General features: G+C 41.2%; 1 long non-coding RNA gene across 1 annotated transcript; it reads right to left on the bottom strand.

The window, feature by feature from the left end:
- Positions 1-929: 929 nt before the first annotated feature.
- On the bottom strand, positions 930-21,069 carry LOC129048173 (uncharacterized). Its single transcript, XR_008510288.2, has 3 exons — positions 20,837-21,069; positions 18,189-18,514; positions 930-2,012 (listed from the first exon to the last, which is right to left on the bottom strand). It is a non-coding gene; the product is annotated as an uncharacterized LOC129048173 (long non-coding RNA).
- Positions 21,070-22,014: the final 945 nt, after the last annotated feature.

Genomic DNA, 22,014 nt, shown 5'->3' with positions numbered 1-22,014 from the left:
GAAGTATTCCAGACACAGAATACTATATGATTCATATAAATGCATGATTCCATTTATATGAAATTTTAGTAGCATTAAAAATACAGTGATAGAAAGATTAATGACTGCCAGGAGCTGGGGCTTGGGCTGGGAATTGACTGCAGAGAGTCACGAAGGAACATTTTTTGGAGAAGGAGGGAAATGGAAATATTCTATATCATAGTGATTAAAAAGACACATGCACCCCCTCCCTAAACATCTTATCCTCTGATATATTGCATACTCTTCCTATTGTATCCACTCTTTAGCATCCTCTGCCACTGCATCCTTCTGTGTTAGCCATCACATCCAAAATATACAATCTTCACAGTTTTGCATCAAAAAGAGCACTGTTGACTGGGCGCAGTGGCTAAAGCCTGTAATCCCAGCACTTTGGGAGGCCGAGGTGGGTGGATCACACGAGGTCAGGAGTTGGAGACCAGCCTGACTAATATGGTGAAACCCCGTCTCTACTAAAAATACAAAAATTAGCTGGGCATGGTGGTGTGCGCCTGTATTCCCAGCTACTCAGGAGACTGAGACAGGAGAATTGCTTGAACCCAGGAGGCAGAGGTTGTAGTGAGCTGAGATCATCCCACTGCACTCCAGCCTGGGTGACAGAGACTCCAACTCAAAAAAAAAAAAAAAAAAGCACTGTTTATAACTACATATAACTACAGCTGCTACAATTGACAGCACTTTCCAAAAGGAGGGACAGAACATTGAGAACATTGCAAGTGGCAGTAGTAACGGCCATGGGAAAAGCTGACTATGAATGTCCCCCAAGTGTTAGAAATATCTGTCAAGACACCATTATAGACCACATTTCACCCAGTTTAACGTGGCTTTTTTTTTCAGTTTTAACTTCTCTGAAAAGGGGACATATTTTTTCAATTGATGACATCACGCAGTTATAATTGAGAATGTTTATTTTTCCTTCTTAGTGGTGAATTTTTTTAATGGTGCACTTTTTTTAAATTATACTTTAAGTTCTGGGGTACATATGCAGAATGTGCAGGTTTGTTATATAGGTATACACGCGCCATAGTGGTTTGCTGCACCCATCGACCTGTCATCTACATTAGGTATTTCTCCTAATGCTATCCCTCCCCCAGCCCCCCACCCTCCAACAGGCCCCGGTGTGTGATGTTCCCCTCCTTGTATCCATGTGTTCTCAATGCTCAACTCCCACTTATGAGTGAGAACATGCAGTGTTTGGTTTTCTGTTCCTGTGTTAGTTTGCTGAGAATGATGGTTTCCAACTTCATCTATGTCCCTGCAAAGGACATGAACTCATCATTTTTTATGGCTGCCTAGTATTCCATGGTGTACATGTGCCACATTTTCTTTATCCAGTCTATCATTGATGGGCATTTGGGTTGGTTCCAAGTCTTCGCTATTGTGAACAGGGTGCACTTTTTTTATACCAGAGCAGTTACATCAGAATCTCTGAATGAATGGCTGTCATAGGGTCAATAAAATATAGAATGGCTGGCCAGAAGATGCAGAGAATTTTGCTTTGGCTTTCAAGGGTAAGAAAGCAGAGGTGAGAGTCAAGGCAGAACTGGAAGCCTAGAACCCAAGTCCTGGATCTCCATGTTATGCTTGAAATTAATAGCCCCGTTCCCACCTATTCTTATCTCCAGTTAGGGCTCAAGAGGTGTGTTGCCAAGTGGTGCCAACAGCCTTTGGAATAAGAAGTCACAAATAGACCCGAAAGAGATGGTGGAAGGGTAAGGGAACAAGAGCGGGTCCCTTCAGCCGCAAGTGGCAGCACAAACAGAAGCAACCAATTGATGGGCTTGGGCTTGGCTGGCTTAGGAAGAGTATGGCTGGCTAGTTGCATGATGAAATTAAGTAACTTGCCACAGGGCTCTTATGAAATCAGGAACTTGCTGCAGCGTTATAAATGGGACAGGGCCTCAGTACTATAATTACTTAATCTTTCTGTACTTCAGTTTCTTCATCTGCAGAATGGGAAATAATAGCAGTACCTGCGTAAGAGAATTAGTGTGTTGATTAAAATGAGATACATATAGTGGGCTAAAACAGTGCCTGGCATATGGTAAATACTCAATAATTTTAGGTATCATTATATTCATTTCTGTGTTTTTATAGTTCATCCATCCGTTCTTTCATTATTTCAATAAACATTTATTTAGCATTTATGATGCTAGGAGCTGAATAGTTCATCGAATTTCGTTAATGTTTATGCCTTTTTAATCTCCTTAGAAACGACCAGTTCCAAATGCCAATTCCTTATAATTCTTACTTACCCTCCTCAATATATTTTATTTCTGTTTCATCCTCCTACTACTGAAAAGATTAGTTAAAACAGGGCCAGAGTTTCTACTCTTTACAATAAAAAAAAGCTACTGATTCATCCTAGAAAATACCAGATTTTAGCATGCCAACAATGATCTAGAAAAACACACAAGACTGAAAAAAAGAGAAGTAGAAAATGGCTTTGTCCCTTAAAGAGGTATAATATTAGGCCAGTCATTTGCAAAATAAAGATCATACTTTACTTAACCAACAGAGATTTTGAGGCAAAAAAAAAAAAATGAGATAAAGTGTTTCAAAATGTATAAATTTAATATTATAAATAGACCCTAAATCAGGGTAAGTTTCTGCTATCAAACATAACATGATTTTCTTTTGATTGCTGAAGATATTTAGTAATTTAATATATTTACATGGTAACTTTCTACTAAAGAACCCCCAAGGCCGGGGGCAGTGGCTCATGCCTATAGTGCCAGCACTTTGGGAGGCCAAGGCGGGTGGATCACAAGGTCTGGAGTTCAAGACCAGTCTGGCCAACGTGGTGAAACCCCGTCTGTACTAAAAATACAAAAATTAGCCAGGCGTGGTGGCAGGCGCCTGTAATCCCAGCTACTCGGAAGGCTGAGGCAGGAGAATTGCTTGAACCTGGGAGGCAGAGGTTGCAGTGAGCCAAGATTGCGCCATTGTGTGACACAGCAAGACTCCATCTCAGAAAAAAAAAAAAAAAAAGAAAGAAAAGAAAGAAAGAAAAAGAAAAGAATCCCCCAAATTTCGGTCTCAAAATTCTTCAGAGATAAGGGACAGAATGTTGAATGCCATGACGTCCTTTTTGTGTGATCCCACCGTGCTTTATTTGTACTTCTCTTATTGTGTTTAATAGTCTACTTTATTTTATATATTTTTGTATTTATTTAAGCCATCTTTTGAGTCCCGTCTTTCTTGAAGGCAAGAGCTGTTACAGCCCCTCTAATGGCAGTCATTGGCTGATGGTTTCAGGTGCCCACCTTATAATCCTGCCTTGAAATGGCCCTGTAGCCCACCTTTCCACCTTCACCTCTACTGCACGCCTCCCCTCCAAACATTACACCCATTTTCTTTTTTTATTTTCAACTGTAACCACCACACACTTTATTTTTCTTCATCATAGATCTCCATTTACCGTTCATCCTCATTCTTTCTAGTGTTTTATCCCCTGTATTTGTCTGTTCTTGCATCACTATAAAGAAATACCTGAGGCTGGGTAATTTATGAATAAAATAGGTTTAATTGGCTCCTGGTTCTGCAGGCTGTACAGGAAGCATGATGCTGGCATCTGCTCGGCTTCTGGGGAGGCCTCGGGAAGCTTCCAATCAGGGTGGAAGGCAAAGGTGGAGCAGGTGCGTCTTAAATGGCTGGAGCAGGAGCAGGGGGTGGGGGTGGGTACCACACACTTTTAAACAACTAGATCTCACAAGAACTCACTGACTATCATGAGGACAGTATCAAGGGGGATGGTGCTAAAGCATTCATGAGAAATCTGCCCCTATGGTACAGTCACCTCCTACCAGGTCCCACCTCCAACCCTGGGGATTACAATTCAACATGAGATTTGGTGGGGATGCAGATCCAAACTGACAGAGCAGGAGCACTGTCATCTTGGAAAAATACTGCCATTTTCAGTTCTAGCTCCCTTTCTAACCTCATGCATTTCAAGGAAATCACTTTTCTTCTAACAAGAAAAAGCCAGAAAGAACAGATAGTAAAACACATATAAGACAGCTCGGGCCCAGAAGGAGTGGGGAAAGTCTCTTGGGTAACCACCAAACTTCACACTCATATGATGGGCCCCAGTAAAACAGTGGGTCCTAATAAGCACATTCCTTTCCCTTTAGGTGCACCAAGCTAGGGAAGCTAAAAGCAGACTCAGTGGATATGCCTGTAGCTGCAGGAAGATGTATGGGAACAGACACAAAACTCTCCCTCCCAGAAAAGCAAGACAAAGAGACACAGAAACATTCCCAGCCTGTGATGAGCTCTCCTGCCCTGACATCTTAAAAACTCATAGTCTGTAAGAGAGAGTGCTCCTGACCTAACTCAGCCAGAAGCCCCTCTCAAGTTTGTTCTTTAAAAGAAACCTGTCTTTGACTGTTGAGCCGCTTTTTGTGCTTCTTTCTTCCTTCTTCAACTCTTACACAAACCATATCATCTGCCAACAGTTACCTGAACGTCTTTACTGTTCTTCCTCTCCCTCCGTGATCCTTCCCTGATATTTCCACTTTCCCACTTTCTACTACCTCTTGGATTCATTCCTTTGCCCTATCACGTGCCCAGCTTTCTTCTGAATTCCCATAGTGGGTATTAGCCCTGTTGAAAGGTCTCTATTGCCTGTGAGGGGAAGCTGGGTGCTGAGGAGCGGTTTCTTGTCAGCTTTGGCAAAGTGGTCAGGTGAGAACTGGACCAGGTGAGGAGGAAGACCCACACGTGTCTTCCTCCTCTGGAAGAAGGAGGGTTAGCGGACAAGGAGGGTTAGCCACAGGCAGGCAATAGAGAATTTGGGCCATTGTCAAAATGCCAACAGGCTGTGTGCAGTGACTCATGCCTGTGATCTCAATACTTTGGGAGACTGAAGTAAGAGGACTGCATGCGATCAGGAGTTCAAGACCAGCCTGGGCAACAGAGCGAGACTGCTTCTTTACAAAATACTTAGAAGTTAGCCAGGTGTAGTGACACATGTCTGCAGTCCCAGCTACTTGGAAGGCTGAAGGGGAGGATCACTTGAGCCCAGGAGGTCAAGGCTGCAGTGAACCGTGATTGCATCACTGTGCTCTAATCTAGGTGGCAAAGTGAGTCCTTGTCTCAAAAAAAAAAAAAAAAAAAAAAATCCAAGTGGAAGAGGTAATCCAAGAAGAATAGGCTGCAAGTTCATGGATCCAGCCAACAGGGGACATGTTAGAGTCAGTGACAGAGAGAGAGAAAACAGGTTAAAAAATGCAGGAACCAGCCAGGCGCGGTGGCTCATGCCTGCAATCCCAGCACGTTGGGAGACTGAGTTGGGCGGATCACAAGGTCAGGAAATAGAGACCATTCTGGCTAACACAGTGAAACCCCGTCTCTACTAAAAATACAAAAGTTAGCCGGGCCCGGTGGCAGGTGCCTGTAATCCCAGCTACTCAGGGGGCTGAGGCAGGAGAATCGCTTGAACCCAGAGGGGCGGAGGTTGCAGTGAGCCGAGATCATGCTACTGCACTCCAGCCTGGGTGACAGTCAGACTCCATCTCAAAAAAATAAAAATAAAAATAAAAAATGCAGGCACCAGGCCAGGCGCAGTGGCTCACACCTGTAATCACAGCTCTTTGGGAGGCCGAGGCAGGTGGATCACGAGGTCAGGGGTTCAAGATCAGCCTGGCCACAGGCTCCCAAAAGGGAGTATTCAGGGGAGATGGGCTCAGAGACCTGTTATCTATAAATTCGGTAGTTATTTATGAACTTCCCACTTACTTGTTTGCTACGGTTTAGATGTTTGTTGCCCAAACTTCATGTTGAAATTTGATTCCCAACATTGGAGGTAGGCCTAATGGGAGGTGGTTGAGTCACGGGGGAGGATCCCTCATGAACGGCTTGGTGCATCCTCCCAGTAATGAGAGAGTTCTTGCTGTATTAGTTCACATGACAGCTGGTTGTTAAAAAGTGTCTGGCACCTCCTTCTCTCTCCTGCTTTCTCTCTCACCATGTGATCACCATATGCTGGCGCTGGCTCCCCTTCCCCTCCTGCAGTAAGTGGAAGCTTCCTGAGGCCTCACCAGAAGCAGATGCTGGCACCACGCTTCTTGTACAGCCTGGAGAACTGGGAGTCAAATAAACTTTTCTTTATAAATTATCCAGAGTCAGGTGTTCCTTTATAGCAACATAAATGGACTAAGACATGTTCGTCTTTGCCATACAAAGAATGCTATGTTTCCAGCCTCATCTGAAAATCATTGCACATTTACCTCAATAAATTCTGTAGCTGCATAACAGCATCTAGATGCTGGATGATAGTGACATCTAAACTGTCCCAGGAGAGTCATGAATGCAGGCTGCATTTCAGAACATGTCAAATTGTAACATAAAGGGTCTTTGTGCACAGTCCTGTCCTGACCTCCTCCAAATGGAGATACAGGATCCACTCAGAGGCCAGCACCCTTCTCCCTCAGCAGCAACTTGGTGAGGTTGAATGATGGCAAAATAGCTCTACTGATAACTCTTCCTTGGCTTCCTTACCATCATTCCACAATCCTACAAGGTAGCAATATCACACCCTGAGCTGATGAAGACACAGCTTGGTTGAGTAACTTGCCCACAATCACACAGCTATGAGCAGAAGACCCAGAACTTCAAACCAGGTCTGTCCACGATTTTATCAACTAAGTTAATACTGCCTCAAGGTAGAGATGAAAAACAAGCAGTATTAAGGGGAAAAAACATGCCAGTTGTGGTTAGGGCTCATTGATTTCAACAATGCTTAGGGCTTATTGATTTTAACATTAGTTCCTATTGTAGCCCCCAGAGAAAGGGAAAATGAGTACAAAGTATGGGCACCTGGTGGCCTGGGAGGCAGCTGTGGCCCAGCTATGCTAGAAATCAATATAAATCCAATGCATAAGTTTCCAGCAAGTAGGTCTTCTTGGGCTGCCTGGAAAACAATGTTTTGTTATTTGTTTTTGTTTGTTTGTTTGTTTGTTTGAGACGGAGTCTCGCTCTGTCGCCCAGACTGGAGTGCGGTGGCATGATCTCGGCTCACTGCAAGCTCTGCCTCCCGGGTTCACGCCATTCTCCTGCCTCAGCCTCCCGAGTATCTGGTACTACAGGCGCCCGCCACCACGCCAGGCTAATTTTTATGTATTTTTAGTAGAGACGGGGTTTCACCGTGTGAGCCAGGATGGTCTCGATCTCCTGACCTCATGATCCGCCCACCTCGGCCTCCCAAAGTTCTGGGATTACAGGCATGAGCCACCGCGCCCGGCCTTGTTATTTATTTTTATTTTTTCATCAAGGGCCTCAACCGCCAAAGGCAAGTTTGGCTTGGCCCTTGATGAAAAGATAAAAACAAACAACATGACTTTCTCAAAATGGCTGTTTACCCTTCCTCAAGGTTCATTCCAGGACCTAGGATATATCAGGGCACCAATAAATTTATCAAAATGATCACTTAAATTAGAGGTAGAATTACTCTAAATAGGAAGTTAGAATCACAGAACCTTTAAAACTAATATAACCATATTATAGGAATTTAGAAAATGGAGAAAATAAAATCATACATAATTCTATCACACAATTACTGTTACCACTTAATAAAATTAGGGTGCATATTTTATTTGCATGTGTATAGACTTTGTAATAATTGTGCACCTATTATTTTGCATCCTGTGTTTTTCTTTTACTTAATCATATCACATCCACTTTCCCATTTTGATTCAGAGTCTTCATTGTGGCTTCTTTAGTTACATAATATTTCATTAAGTGGACTATAACCAGAATTTATTTAAATCACTCATGTGTTGCTGGATATTTAGGTCATTGCAAGCTTTGCTATTATAAATTATTCTGCAGTGAACATCTTTATGCAAATAGCATCTTATTTGCATAAAGTATTTTAGATTCATTACTTCTCATGTTCCCTACTACCCTAGGCCAGGTCTTAAGCATGAAATACTTCAATTAATGGATTAACATATGAGACAGTGTCCCCTGCATCTTCTTTTTTTTTTTTTCTTCAAGATGGAGTCTTGCTCTGTCGCCCAGGCTGGAGTGCAGTGGCACGATCTTGGCTTACTGCAACCTCCACCTCCCAGGTTCAAGGAATTCTCCTGCCTCAGCCTCCTGAGTAGCTGGGATCACAGGCATGCGCCACCACATTTGGCTAATTTTTTGTACTTTTAATAGAGATGAGGGTTCGCCATGTTGGCCAGGCTGGTCTCGAACTCCTGACTTCAAGTGATCTGCCTGCCTCGGCCTCCCAAAGTGCTGGGATTACAGGCATGAGCCACTGCACCTGACCCTGTTTCTGATTTGTCCTGCACAGCACTAGGAGATTAATCATCCCAAAATGCCATTTTCATCTTGTCACTTTTTTACTTAAGATATCTTTTATGCTTATCTCCCAATCTTCTGTGTGCTGTGATTTGATTACTCTTCCCTAACCCTTGCAGACCAAAATGTGAAGCATGTTGGATCCCAGAAGCTCCCCATCAGGGACCAGGGAATGAACTGGAAACAGGGAATCTGGAACCAACCCAGAAACAACATTGAGTCCCAGGATGCATGTCACAGTATCCACCAGAGCAAGAGAAACTTGGGCACAGTTCAAGTTGGATCCACCCAGGAGGTCTCTCTTGCTAAGTGAGGGCACAGCTTCAATAGTCACTGAGTAGTGGCAGCAACTTAGTCATGCAGAACCAGAATCAGAGTCCAAGAGAAGTCTATTCAAGTTGAAATAGAAGTAGAATGAATGGTATCAGACACTCTGGGGCACGGAAGCTGGCAAAAGCTAGACAGAAAATCGCAATCTAGCCAAATGGGCCTAAGCTCGTGTCATGGCTCCAGAACTACCAGATTGCTAAAGTGCAAACAAGGAACCAGGGCCGAAGCCCGGTTGTATAAGCTAGGGAAAGTCGCAGGCTGCAAGCCACAAGCATGCTTATAAAAAGTCAGGTTGGAGAGAATTATCAATATTAAATATCTGTCTTAGAGCTACAGACTAGGTCTGTAGCTAGTGGGTCTGGGATCTTAATCTGAGAAAAACCAGAGTCTGCAAGAGACAGGCTGCTGAGGTAGGTGCCCACTATCTATAGCAGGCAGAGACTGACATCCAGAATGACCCTCCAACCAAAAACAAAATAAATAAAACTACTTATCTTTTTGGTTGGAGCAATGATCATTCAACCAAAACCAAAATAAATAAAAACACATATCTATGTATATAGAATCAAATGCGTATGTATGATACAGTCCACCAACCTGGTGGAAAAAACGTTCATTTTTAGCATTCCTTTCTTTTGGTTTGAAGACATTATTATTGTTAAAAGATTTATGGAGGTCCGAGCGCAGTGGCTAATGCCTGTAATCCCAGCACTTTGGGAGGCTGAGGTGGGCGAATCACCCGAGGTCAGGAGTTCGAGACCAGCCTGGCCAACATGGTGAAACCCCATCTCAACTAAAAATACAAAAATTAGCTGGGCGTGGTGGTGGGTGCCTGTAATCCCAGCTACTCAGGAGGCTGAGGCAGAAGAATTACTTGAACCCGGGAGGTGGAAGTTGCAGTGAGCCAAGATCGCTCCACTGCACTCCAGCCTGGGCAACAAGAGCGAGACTCTGTCTCAAAAAAAAAAAAGTAAAAGATATATAGACCCTATCAACTTCACACAACAACACCTCAATGTTAATTATCTGCTTCTCTGTAAATTGAGGTTAGTTGAAAGCTGATTCAGGTTGAAGACAAGAAGGAGGCAAGAATGATAGTAGAGCTAGTAGTAGACAATTAGCCATTGTATTAGTCAGGTTTCTCTGGACGCAAACACACACACACACACATACACACAGTCATGTGCAACATCATGGTGTTTCAGTCAACAGTGGACCACATATACAACAGTGGTCCCATAAGATTATAATGGAGCTGAAAATTTTCTATCACTAGATGACATTGTAGATGTCATAAGATCATGGAGCAATTACTATATTTTAAAAATAAACTTAGTGTAGCCTAAGGCTATGGGGCTTATAAAGTCTGTGATAGTGTACAACATTCTAGGCCTTCACATTCACCCACCACTCACTCACTGACTCACCCAGAGCAATTTCGAGTCCTGCAAGCACCATTCATGGTGTCTTGTATAGGCATATCGTTTTTTATCTTTTATACCAGGTTTTTACTGTAGTTTTTATGTTTAGGTATGCTTAAGTACACAACTACCGTTGTGTTACAATTGCCTACAATATTCAGTACGGTAAAATTCTGTACAGGTTTATCGCCTAGGAGCAATAAGCTATACCATCTAGTCTACGTACGTAATAGGCTATACCGTCTTGGTATGTAAGTATACTCTGTGACGTTTGCACAACCATGAAATGGCCTAATTACACATTTTTCAGAATGTATTCCCATCATTAAGCAACACATGCATACACACACACTATGGAAGAGTTATGTATATGGAATGCACTGAGTCTGTAGATCAAATTGGAAAGAAATGATAGCTTGACAATACTGAGTTTTCCTATCTTCCTGCATGGAATATCTCTCCATTTATTTAGGGCTTCTTTGATTTCTTTCATCAGAGTTTTGTGGTTTTTCTTATAGATCTTACATATATTTTGTTAGATTTATACCTAAGTATTTAACTGGTGAGTACTAGAGTAAATGGTTTTGTGTATTTTATTTCAAATTCCATTTGTTCGTTGCTGGTATATAAGAATGCAATTGACTTTTGCATATTAACCTTGTATCCGGCAACCTTACTATAATCACTTATTAGCCAGTTCTTGTTGATTCTTTGGTATTTCTATGTGGACAGTCATGTCATTTGCAAACAAAGACAGTTTTATTTCTCCCTTACCAATCTATACACGTTTTATGTCATTTTCTTGTCTTATTGCATTATCTAGGAGTTCCAGTACAATGTTGAATAGGAGTGGTGAGAGCAGACATCCTTGCCTTGTTCCTGATCTTAGTGGGAAAGCATCTAGTTTCTCACCATTAAGCATGATGCTAGCTCTAGGGATTTTTAAAATAGATGTTCTTTATCAAGTTGAAGAAGTTCCCTTCTATTTCTAGTTTGTTGAAAGATTTTTCATAAATGAGTGTTGGATTTTGTCAAATTATTTTTCTGCATCTGCTGATAGGATCATGGGATTCTTCTTCTTTAGCCTGCTGATGTGATAGATTACAGCGATCAGTTTTCAAATGTTGAACCAGCCTTGCATACCTGAAACAAATCTCTCTTAGTCCTAGTATACACTTTTTTATACATTGTTGAATTTGATTTGCTAATATTTTGTTGAGGAGGACTGACATTTAAGCAGTAATAAAACATATTATTTTATAACAATCCACATGGGTTTGTGCAAAACAATTTTTTGCATTCTCTGTGTAGCAGAATGATTAAACAAGCATGTTCATTAGGACTATGTATACAAGGATATAAAATAGTAGAGTTCTGTTTAAATAATGATATCTGACTGGGTGCAGTGGCTCACGCCTGTAATCCCAGCACTTTGGGAGGTTGAGGCAGGCAAATCACCTGAGCTCAAGAGTTCGAGACTAGCCTGGCCAACATGTTGAAACCTTGTCTCTACTAAAAATACAAAAAAATTAGCCGGGCATGATGGGGCATGCCTATAATCCCAGCTACTTGGGAGGCTGAGGCAGGAGAATCGCTTTAACCTGGGAGGTGGAGGTTGCAGTGAACCAAGATGGCGCCACTGCACTCATGCCTGGGCAACAAGAACGAAGCTCCGGCCGGGCACGGTGGCTCACGCCTGTAATCCCAGCACTTTGGGAGGCTGAGGCAGGCAGATCACGAGGTCAGGAGATCGAGACCATCCTGGCTAACACAGTGAAACCCTGTCTCTACTAAAAATACAAAAAATTAGCCGGGTGTGTTGGCGGGCACTTGTAGTCCCAGCTACTTGGGAGGCTGAGGCAGGAGAATGGCATGAACCCAGGAGGCGGAGGTTGCAGTGAACCGAGATCGCGCCACTGCACTCCAGCCTGGGCGACAGAGCGAGACTCTGTCTCAAAAAAAAAAAAAAAAAGAACGAAACTCCATCTCAATAAATAAATTAAGATATATAAATATCTTTTGTATTTGTCCCCTCTCTCCACCTGCTGCTTTTTTTTTCCAGTTATGATACCTTCCCTTTCACTTTCTACCTCTATGACTCACACAGTGATGTGATTTACGACAGCTTAGAGACACTTCCAGTTTTTCATGGTAGATTAAACAGAAGCATTTTTATTTGCTCACTCCTGAAACCAAACAAAAATGATATTGAGTAATTAAAAAACACATAAACACAAAAAGAATGAATGGGAGGGAAATAACAGGTAAGGATTATTAACAAAATAAAATAAGTCAATAAAATAAAATTTAGAAAAGTGGAAAACAGATGATGGAGTGGTAACTTACTTAGCAGACAGGAGAAAGCCAAAAACCTACAGCTTTGTTAGCCAATTCTTTTGTGTATATTTCCTGCAGATGGATATTCTCCTGCACAGTCAAAACACTGCCACCCAAATCAGGAAGCTGACATTAATACGTTACTACTACTTAATCCTTTTACCCTATTTAAATTTCTAGTTGTCCCAATAATCTCTTTAATGCAAGAGGAGCTAGTCCACAATTATACATTGCATTTATTTGTCGTATCTCTTTACTGTCCTTCAGTCTGAAATCGTTCTTGACTCTTTCCTCGATTTTCATGACCTTGACAAGTCTGACGACTATAGAACAGTTATTTTGAGGAATATCCCACCATTTTGGTTTTTCCAGTGTTTTCTCATGACTAGATTTGGGTTGTGAATCTTTGACAGGAATATCATGGAAATGATGCTGTGTTCTCATGGCATTCTATCAGGGGATTCTGATGTCTATTTGTCCTATTACCAGTGATATTGAGGTAGGAGGCAAAACTTGACTCCAGAGGCAGGGCTCAGATTCCGGACCAAATTGAGGACTAGCTAAAACAGGTTCCCAGGGGAAGCAGCTCTCCATAAGACACACCCACCCGTATGCCATATCAGTTTACCATTGCCATGGCAACACCTGGACATTTCAAGGCCTTTCCATGGCAACGACCTGATGACCTGGAAGTTACCACCCTCATCCTAGACATTTCTGCATAAACTGCCCCTTAATTCGTGTATAGTTAAAACAGGTATAAATATTAGTGCAGAACCACCTCTGAGCTGCTTCTCTTGGCACATTGCCTTTGGGGTAACCCTGCTTCACAAGGAGCTGTACCTTTCCTGCTGCTGTACGCTGCCAAGTTGCTGTTTAACACTACTGGCTCACCCTTGAATTCTTTCCCAGGCAAAGCCAAGAACCCTTCTGGGCTAAGCCTCAATGTTGGGGCTTGCCTGTTCTATGTTAGTATTATGTTTGGTCATTTGATTAAGAAGGTGTTGGCCATGATTCTCCACTGTAAGTGACTGTTTTTCCCTCTGCAATTAATATTAATATTAGTTTTTGAAGAGGTAAGGTAAACCTATGTAAATATCTGTTCCTCATCTAACTTACAATTTATTCATGCATTTCTTTATACCAAATGTGGACTCATGGGTTCCTGTTTTATTTTATGAGTTATAATTTGTTACGATTACTTTTTTTTTTTTTCTTTTTGAGAAGGAGTCTCGCTCTGTGTCACCCAGGTTGGAGTGCAGTGGTGCAATCTCAGCTCACTGCAATCTCTGCCTCCCAGTTTGAAGCAATTCTCCTGCCTCAGTCTCCCGAGTAGCTGGGACTACAGGCGCGTGCCACCACAACTGGCTAATTTTTGTATTTTTAGTAGAGACAGGGTTTCACCATATTAGCCAAGCTGGTCTCAACCTCCTGGCCTCAAATGATCTGCCCGCCTTGGCCTCTCAAAGTGCTGGGATTACAGGCATGAGCCACCGTGCTTGGCTATAATTTGTTATGATTACTACTAATTTTGATGTCATTTGTCCCAGATTTGACCAGTGGGGAGCCCATTCCAACTGGATTCTATGCCCTTTAACAGAGCCCCATCATTATTTTGGGAACTTCCTTATTTTCTTGCACAAAACTTTCCAAGCTCATTTTGTGCGTCCCCTGCCCCGGTCTGCAAATTATTAATTTCATCAAAAGCCTCGGATTTGTTTGTTTGTTTGTTTGTTTTTGGTGGAGAATGGTTTTCAGAAATCAAGATTGGGTCTTTAGATGTCCTCAATACTATTGGGGTGTTGACATGTTCAAGTCTTGTCAGTGGGCAGAACTAGAAATTACATGTATGCGTATGTATATATCTTTCTACAAAGCCATGAATTCACACCAATTCCAGCACTACTGGTTCACTCTTGCTTTCTGCTTTCCATATTTGTAATTCCCTTCTCTGACAATGAGAAAGCTGGTCTCCACTATCATTAATATTCTTATTTATTTATTTAGGCAGGGTCTCGCTCTGTTGCACAGGCTGGAGTGCAGTGACATGATAATGGCTCACTGCAGCCTCAACCTCCCAGGCTCAGCGATCCTCCCACCTCAGTCTCCCTAGTAGCTGAGACTCCAGGTGCACACCATCAGAGCTGGCTAATTTTTAATTTTTTTGTAGAGATAGGGTTTCACGATGTGGCCCAGGCAGGTCTCAAATTCCTGGGTTCAAGCAATCCTGTAACCTTGGCCTCCTGAAGTGCTGGGATTACAGGCATGAGCCACCACACCTGGTCAATATACTTATTTATCTCCATATATGTAGCCAATGTCCAGTCAACATTGCTGCTGCCCTTCTCCACACCTTCCTCTCCACATCCTCCTGTTCTCATGTGGCCCTAACCCTCATAACTGTAGCATTTATTTGAGTCTCTTAAATATTTCTCAAAACATTAAATAATTTTCAGTGTAAAGATCTTGAACATCTTTTTAAAAATGTATTAGTAAATACTGTTGCATGCTTTTGTGAACACAAAATATCTGAGATTGGTCTCAGTCAATTTAGGAAGTTTATTTTGCCAAAGTTAAGGTCATGTGCATGTGACACAGCCCCAGAAGGTCCTGAGGACATGTACCCAAGGTGGTCCAAGCACAGCTTGGTTTTATACATTTTAGGGAGACATGAGACATCAATCAACATATGTAAGATGAATATTGAATATTGGTTCAGTCCAGAAAGGCGGGACAACTCAAAGCTGGGAGTGGGCTTCCAGGTCATAGGTAGATAAGAGATAAATGGTTACATCCTTTTGAGTTTCTGATCAGCCTTTCCAAGAGAGGCAATGAGACATGCATTTATCTCAGTGAGTAGAGGGATGACTTTGAATAGAATGGGAGGTAGGTTTGCCCTGAGCAATTCCCAGCTTGACTTTTCCCCTTAGCTTATGAAATTGGCTTTTATTTTCTAATTGTTTGCTGTTAGTATATAGACATGTAATTGATTTTTTCATACTGACTTTGTATCCTAAGACTTTGTACACTCATTCACTAATTCTAGTAGTTTTGCTGTTATTATTGATTCCTTAGGAGTTTTACATTAACAATCACGTTGTCTGTGAATAGAAAGTTTTATTACTTCTTCTCCTATTTTTATGTCTTTTATTTCTTTGTCTTGCATTATTGTGATGAACTTCCAACTGAATAGAAATGAAAAAATCAGAAATTCTTTCTTTGTCCTTTATTTTTCGAGATAGAGCCTTACTCTGTTGCCCAGGCTGGAGTGCAGTGGCACGATCTCAGCTCACTGCAACCTCTGCACCTGGCCAATATACTTATTTATTAACTCCTCCTGGGTTCAAGTGATTCTCCTGCCTCAGCCTCCTGAGTAGCTGGCAATACAGGCACCCGCCACCACGCCTGGCTTTTTTGTGTTTTTGGTAGAGACGGGGTTTCACCATGTTGCCCAGGCTGGTCTGGTCTTGAACTCCTGAACTCAAGTGATCCTCGGCCTCCCAAAGTGCTGGGATTACCGGCGTGAGCCACCACGCCCAGCCTTTTTTAATTTTAGAGATAGGGTCTCCCTTTGTTGCCTAGCCTGGTCTTGAACTCCTGGCTTCAAGTGATCTTCCTGCCTCAGCCTCCCAAAGTGCTGGGATTTCAGACATGAGCCACCGTGCTCAGCCTGTGAAAATATTTTTCATAATAAATTCAATGTATTTAAAAAGGGTTGTTCCAATTTTTTATTTCATATTGTGCCAACTTAGGTTTTACTTTTTAAGGAACTTGGCCATTTTATCTAAGTTGTTAATATATCAACCTAAGATAGTTCACACTATTTTCTTATCCTTCAATGCCAATAGGATCTGTAGTGATATCCACACCTTCTTTCATTCCTGACACTGAAAATGTATATTTTCTCCCTTTTTTTCTTAATAGGTCTTGCTGGAATTTTATCTATTTTATTACCCTTTTCAAATAATTATCTCTGGCTTGCTTATAATTTTCTCTATAGATAGCTTCTGGTTTTTTTTTTCCCATTGATATCTGCTTTTTACTCTTTCCTTCTTACTTTGGGTTTAACTTGTCTTTTTGTAGGTTCTTAAACTGGAATCTTAGATAATTTATGTTAAGCTTTAAATGCTAATATTAGCATTTAAAGATGTAAATAGAACCCACAAATTTTTTATGTTGTATTTTCATTAACTTTGTAATATTTTCTCATTTCCCTTATGATTTATTTTTTGCCTCACGTGTTACTTAAAAGTGTGTTGCTTAATTTTCAAATATTTGGGAATTTCCTAGCTATCTTACTGTTACTGATTTCTAATTGAATTCTGTTGTGGTCAGAAAACATACTCTTTCAGAATCCAATATTTATCAACAATTGATTGAGACTTGTTTGATGACCCAGCATTTAGTCCATCTAAGTGAACATTCTATTTGCACCTGGAAGGAATGTGAATTTTCCACTTGGGCTTAGTGTTCCAAAGTTGTCATTTAGGTCAAAGTGATTAATGGTATGGTTTAGATCTTCTATAGCCTTATGGATTTTGTCTCCTAGTTCTATCAATTACTGAGAGAGATATGTTAAAATCTCCAGCAATGATTGTGCATTTGTCTATTTTTTTATTACTATAATCCTGACAGTTTGTATTTCATGTATTCTGAAGCTCGGTTATTTAGCACATAGTCATTCATAATTGTTTGATCCTCCTGATGTATTTACACTCTTGTCATTATGAAATGTCTCTTTTCTTCTCTGCTAATGCTCCTTTCCTTGAATTCTATTTTGTTTGATATAAATACAGCCACTCCAGATTTTTTGTGCTGATTGATTTCATGGTATATCTTTTTCCATCCTTTGACTTTCTTTTTTTAAAATTAATTAATTTATGTATTTATTTTTTTGAGAAGGAGTCTCATCCTGTTACCCAGGCTGGAGTACAGTGGCATGATCTCGGCTCACTGCAACCTCCGCCTCCTGGGTTCAATTCAAGCGATTCTCCTGCCTCAGCCTCCCAAGTAGCTGAGACTACAGGGGCATGCCACCACGCCCAGCTAAATTTTGTATTTTTAGTAGAAATGGGGTTTCCCCATATTGGCCAGGCTGGTCTCAAACCCCTGACCTCAGGTGATCCACCTGCCTTGGCCTCCCAAAGTGCTGGGATTACAGGCGTGAGCAACTGTGCCTGGCCCATCCTTTGACTTTCAACCTATTGGTGTCTTTGTACTTAAAGTGTGAAAGTGTGCCTCTTGCAGACAGAGTTAAGTCACGCTTTTTCAGCCGGTCTGATAATTTCTGCCTTTTAACTGGAGTTTTTTCGTCCATGTACATTTAATGTAATTCTTCATAGGGTTGGATTTAGGTGTACATTTTGCTATTTGCCTTCTATTTTTCCAGGTTTTGTTCCTCTCTTCCTCCTTTCTTGCCTTCTTTTGGATTTTTCAAATATTTTGTAATATTCCATTTTTATTTTTCTGTTGACTTTTTCGCTATGCCTTTTACATTTCTAGTAGTTGTTTCAATATACATCTCTAATTTGTCACAATCATACTACTTCACATAAAATATAGAAACCTTATAATACTCTAGTTTTATTTACCACTCCCTCAGACTTTGTGAGATTTTTGTCATAGTACATCCACTTATGTTACAAACCCCATAATACGGTGTTATTATTTTCCATTAAACAATCCCATGATTTTTTAAAGAAATTCAGAAAACCAAAATATATATCCTTTTATATTTACCCAAATATTTACCATTTCCTGTGTCCTTATTATTTTCATTGGATCCAAGTTACCATCTAGTGTCGTTCCCTTCCAGCTTGAAAAATTCCCTTTAGCATTTCCTATAGCACAAGTCTGCTGGTGACACATGTTCTCAGCTTTTATCTGAAAATATCTACATTTTGCTTTCCTTTTTGCAAGATAATCTTGCTGCATACAGAATTCTCGGTTGGCATTTAGATTTTAGTACTTAAAGATGTCATACAATTGTTGTCATGGGTTCGGTTCCCTGGGAGACAGACTCCAAGATGGAGTCTATCCAATAGATGTTTACTAAGGAATTTCCTTGGCATCAAAACCTGTGGGAAAAAGAAGAAAGTAAGAGTGGTCAGAAGGAAAAGTTCATCTGTGATGTGTGCCCTATAACAGTCTCAGCTGACCACCTGGGAAGATCTGGAGCAAGAACAGCCCTTCAGATACATCTTGCCATGGACCAAGATGGTCAGGCCCAATTGACTGATCCCTGACAGTAGGCACCTCAGGAAAGGGTATGACCTAGAGTGAGGCAATTCTCGACAGCTGAGGCAATTCCTAAAGAAGCGGACAAATGAAAGTTATCTGCTAACAGCACTCTTCACAGCTGGGGCAACAAGTTTTTCACTGAAGGTTTCCTGGGTGTGCATCATAGTTTTCTGGCCCCACTGTTTCTGATGAGAAGTCTGCCATCATTTGTGTTATTGTTTCTCTTTATGTAGTGTATAGAGGTGTTTTTTGGTTTTTTTTTTTCTTGGCTCCTTTCATCTTCGGAATTCAGCAGTCTGCCACATCCTTAGTGTAGTTTTCCTTGCATTTCTTCTGCTGTGGTTAACTAACCTTTTGGATCCATAAGTTTATGTTTTTACTAAATCTGGGAGGCTTTGACCATTATTTCTTCAAATTTTTTTTCTTCCCTATTCTCTCCCTCTTCTCTAATTCTGGAAGTCCAATTTCATGTGTTCGACTGCTTGGTATTATGTTACAGTTCCCCGAGTATCTACTCATATATCTTCTATCTTTTCCTCCTCTTTTCTTGAATTGGGATAATTTCCATTCATTATTTTCAGATTCACTGACTCTTGTGCCACCTCCAATCTGCCATTAAATATATCCAGTAAATTTTTCATTTTATTTCCTGTATTTTTCGTTTAAAATTTTCGTTTGGATCTTTTCATTGTTTCCATTTTGCTGCTAAGATTCTCCATCTGTTCATTCATTATATGTATTTTCCTGTAAGTCCTTGAACAGTCTTATAATAGCTGCCTTAAAATTCTTGTCTGCTAAGTACCACCTAAGGTTTGGTTCTCATTGACTGGGGTTTTTTTTTTCTTCTTTTGCATATGTATCATATTTTCTTGTTTCTTATGTGTTTAGTCATTTCTTAACTTATACCAGACATAAAGAATGATACATTGTAGAGTCTCTGGATTCTGTTACATTGCTAAGAAGAGTGTTGATTTCTGTTCTAGTAGAGAATTAATTTTAATGTGCATATTTCAGTTTTCAGACAAGAATTTGAGCAATGTATATGCAGATTTTGGGGCTTGTTGCCTCTATGAAGCCCTCCCTTCTAGACTTATCCCCAGCTTCCTAGCTGCTTTTCACTCCTGAACACTGTACTCTGACACCACAGTCCAGTAAGGCTGCAACTTTCTTCATCCTGAGCCACCTACTCGATTAGTGAACATCTTAGGGCAAACACTACAAACTCAAAAATCACATTGGTATAGTTCCAACCTTTTAAAGGCAGACTTTTCTCCAATTTTTGCCTGCTTTCAGTCTCTGTCTGGTATCTTCCGACAGGTGATTTTTAATACTTTCACCCAGACTTTATCATTGTCATCTGTGGGAAGGTTAGTCCCACCAAGTTACATAATTATTACCAGAAGCCAAATTTCCTGATATTATATTTTGCTCCATACTGGAATCATGTCACCTACCCCCACCCAATTTTTCCTTGTGTTAGACAGCAGTTTTTCTTCAAATGTTAATCTTCCCACATATCTTTGGGGGTAAGTCGCGATTAGGCTGTCAGTTGTTATAATCTATTGCCCTTGCATCAGTCATGTTTAGGAAGGTTCATATATTAACCAGGAAACCAGAAGCTACTCTGTGTAGCCTAGATATTAAAGGTTTTAGTATAGGGAATTTATGGCTTACCCCCCAGGGCCCCCCCTAAAAAAACAACCTAAGGGAGCATTGGTAACAGAAGCTACCTGATATGGTTTGGATTTGCGCCCCCACCCAAATTTCATGTCGAATTGTAATCCCTATGTTGGAGAATGGGCCTGGTGGGAGGTAATTGGATCATGGGGACAGACATTTCCCTTGCTGTTCTCATGATAGTGAGTTCTCACGAGATCTGGTTGTTGAAAAGTGTGTTGCACTTCCCCCTTGCTCTCTTCCTCCCGTCCCAGCCATGTAAGATGTGCCTGTTTCCCCTTCCACCATGATTGTAAGTTTCCTGAGGCCTCCCCAGCCAAGCTTCCTGTACAGCCTGTGGAACTCTGAGCCAATTAAACCTCTTTTTTTTTTTAAATAAATTACCCAGTCTCAGGTAGTTCTTTAGAGCAAGAATGGACTAATACACTACCACGGACTTTCTCAACCTGAAGCACTCAAAGCAAGTGGTTCTTAAAACTCACCTTGACGTTTTTAGCAGTATCACACCCATTCATATTTCTGACCACAACTGACTCTAGAGAATGCTCTCTTTGTCACTATGGCTCAAGGGTGCCTCTCGTTGTTACATTCCACCCTGGAACCATATGACAAAGGGGATTCTGGCAAACATAGTTCCAGGCTTCTCTTCTTCAAAGCGGAGGAGACCTTAGAAGGGGTAGTGTCGATACTGAATTGACAACATTTGATCCAACACAAGGCATGGGACCCAAATTAGCCAAAGGAACATGAGGTGAAGGGAGCTGGAGAGATTCTGGAAAAGACTTAGCTACTAATAAACTGAACAATACAAAAAGACTCACAAGAACGGTCCCTCTTCTTCTTCCACTGAATTCATTGTTGTTGTTTATTTTTGCATGTCTCTTGGAATAAAAACATGAATCTTGTGATGATGAAAGGAGATAGCTGAGATGGAGGCAAACACAGTGTCTAAAACCTATCCAACCTGGATTTCTTGTGGTGTGAGAATAAATACTATTTAAGTCATTTTCAGTTGTTTTTTCTGTTACATGTAACAGACATGGCTCATTTTGATCAAGGAGGTAAATCCCAGAAGGAATGGTTTAAAGGGGTGAAACTGGTAGCCTTCAGGAAAGGAGAATAGGAGAGAGGAGGTGTAGTACAGGATACATTGTTATTCTATGCCTTGTGCTATTTTTACATTGTAAAGAAGATGTACCACATGGATTAAAAAATTAAAGAAGAGACAAGTTGACAACTTGCCTTCACATCATGCTTTTTGTTTTGTTTTGTTTTTTGTTTTTTGAGATGGAGTCTTGCTCTGTCACCCAGGCTGGAGTGCAGTGGCAAGATCTCAGCTCACTGCAACGTCCGCCTCCTGGGTTCATGCCATTCTCCTGCCTCAGCCTTCCGAGTAGCTGGGATTACAGGTGCACGCCACCATGCCCTGCTAATTTTTGTATTTTTAGTAGAGACGGGGTTTCACCATATTGGTCAGGCTGGTCTCGAACTCCTGACCTTGTGATCCACCCGCCTCGGCCTCCCAAAGTGCTAAGATTACAGGCGTGAGCCACCGCGCCCGGCACATCATGCTTTTTTTTAATTCACTCTGACCTACAGTGCAAAAGAAAATGGTAGCTCTAATTTCTGGTGATCATCCATTCTAGCTGCCTACTAAAGA

The sequence above is a fragment of the Pongo abelii genome, chromosome 8 (genome assembly GCF_028885655.2).
Source record: "Pongo abelii isolate AG06213 chromosome 8, NHGRI_mPonAbe1-v2.0_pri, whole genome shotgun sequence".
NCBI lineage: Eukaryota > Metazoa > Chordata > Mammalia > Primates > Hominidae > Pongo > Pongo abelii.
The sequence above is the reverse complement of the archived record's forward strand: the minus strand, read 5'-3'. Positions and strand labels throughout refer to the sequence as shown.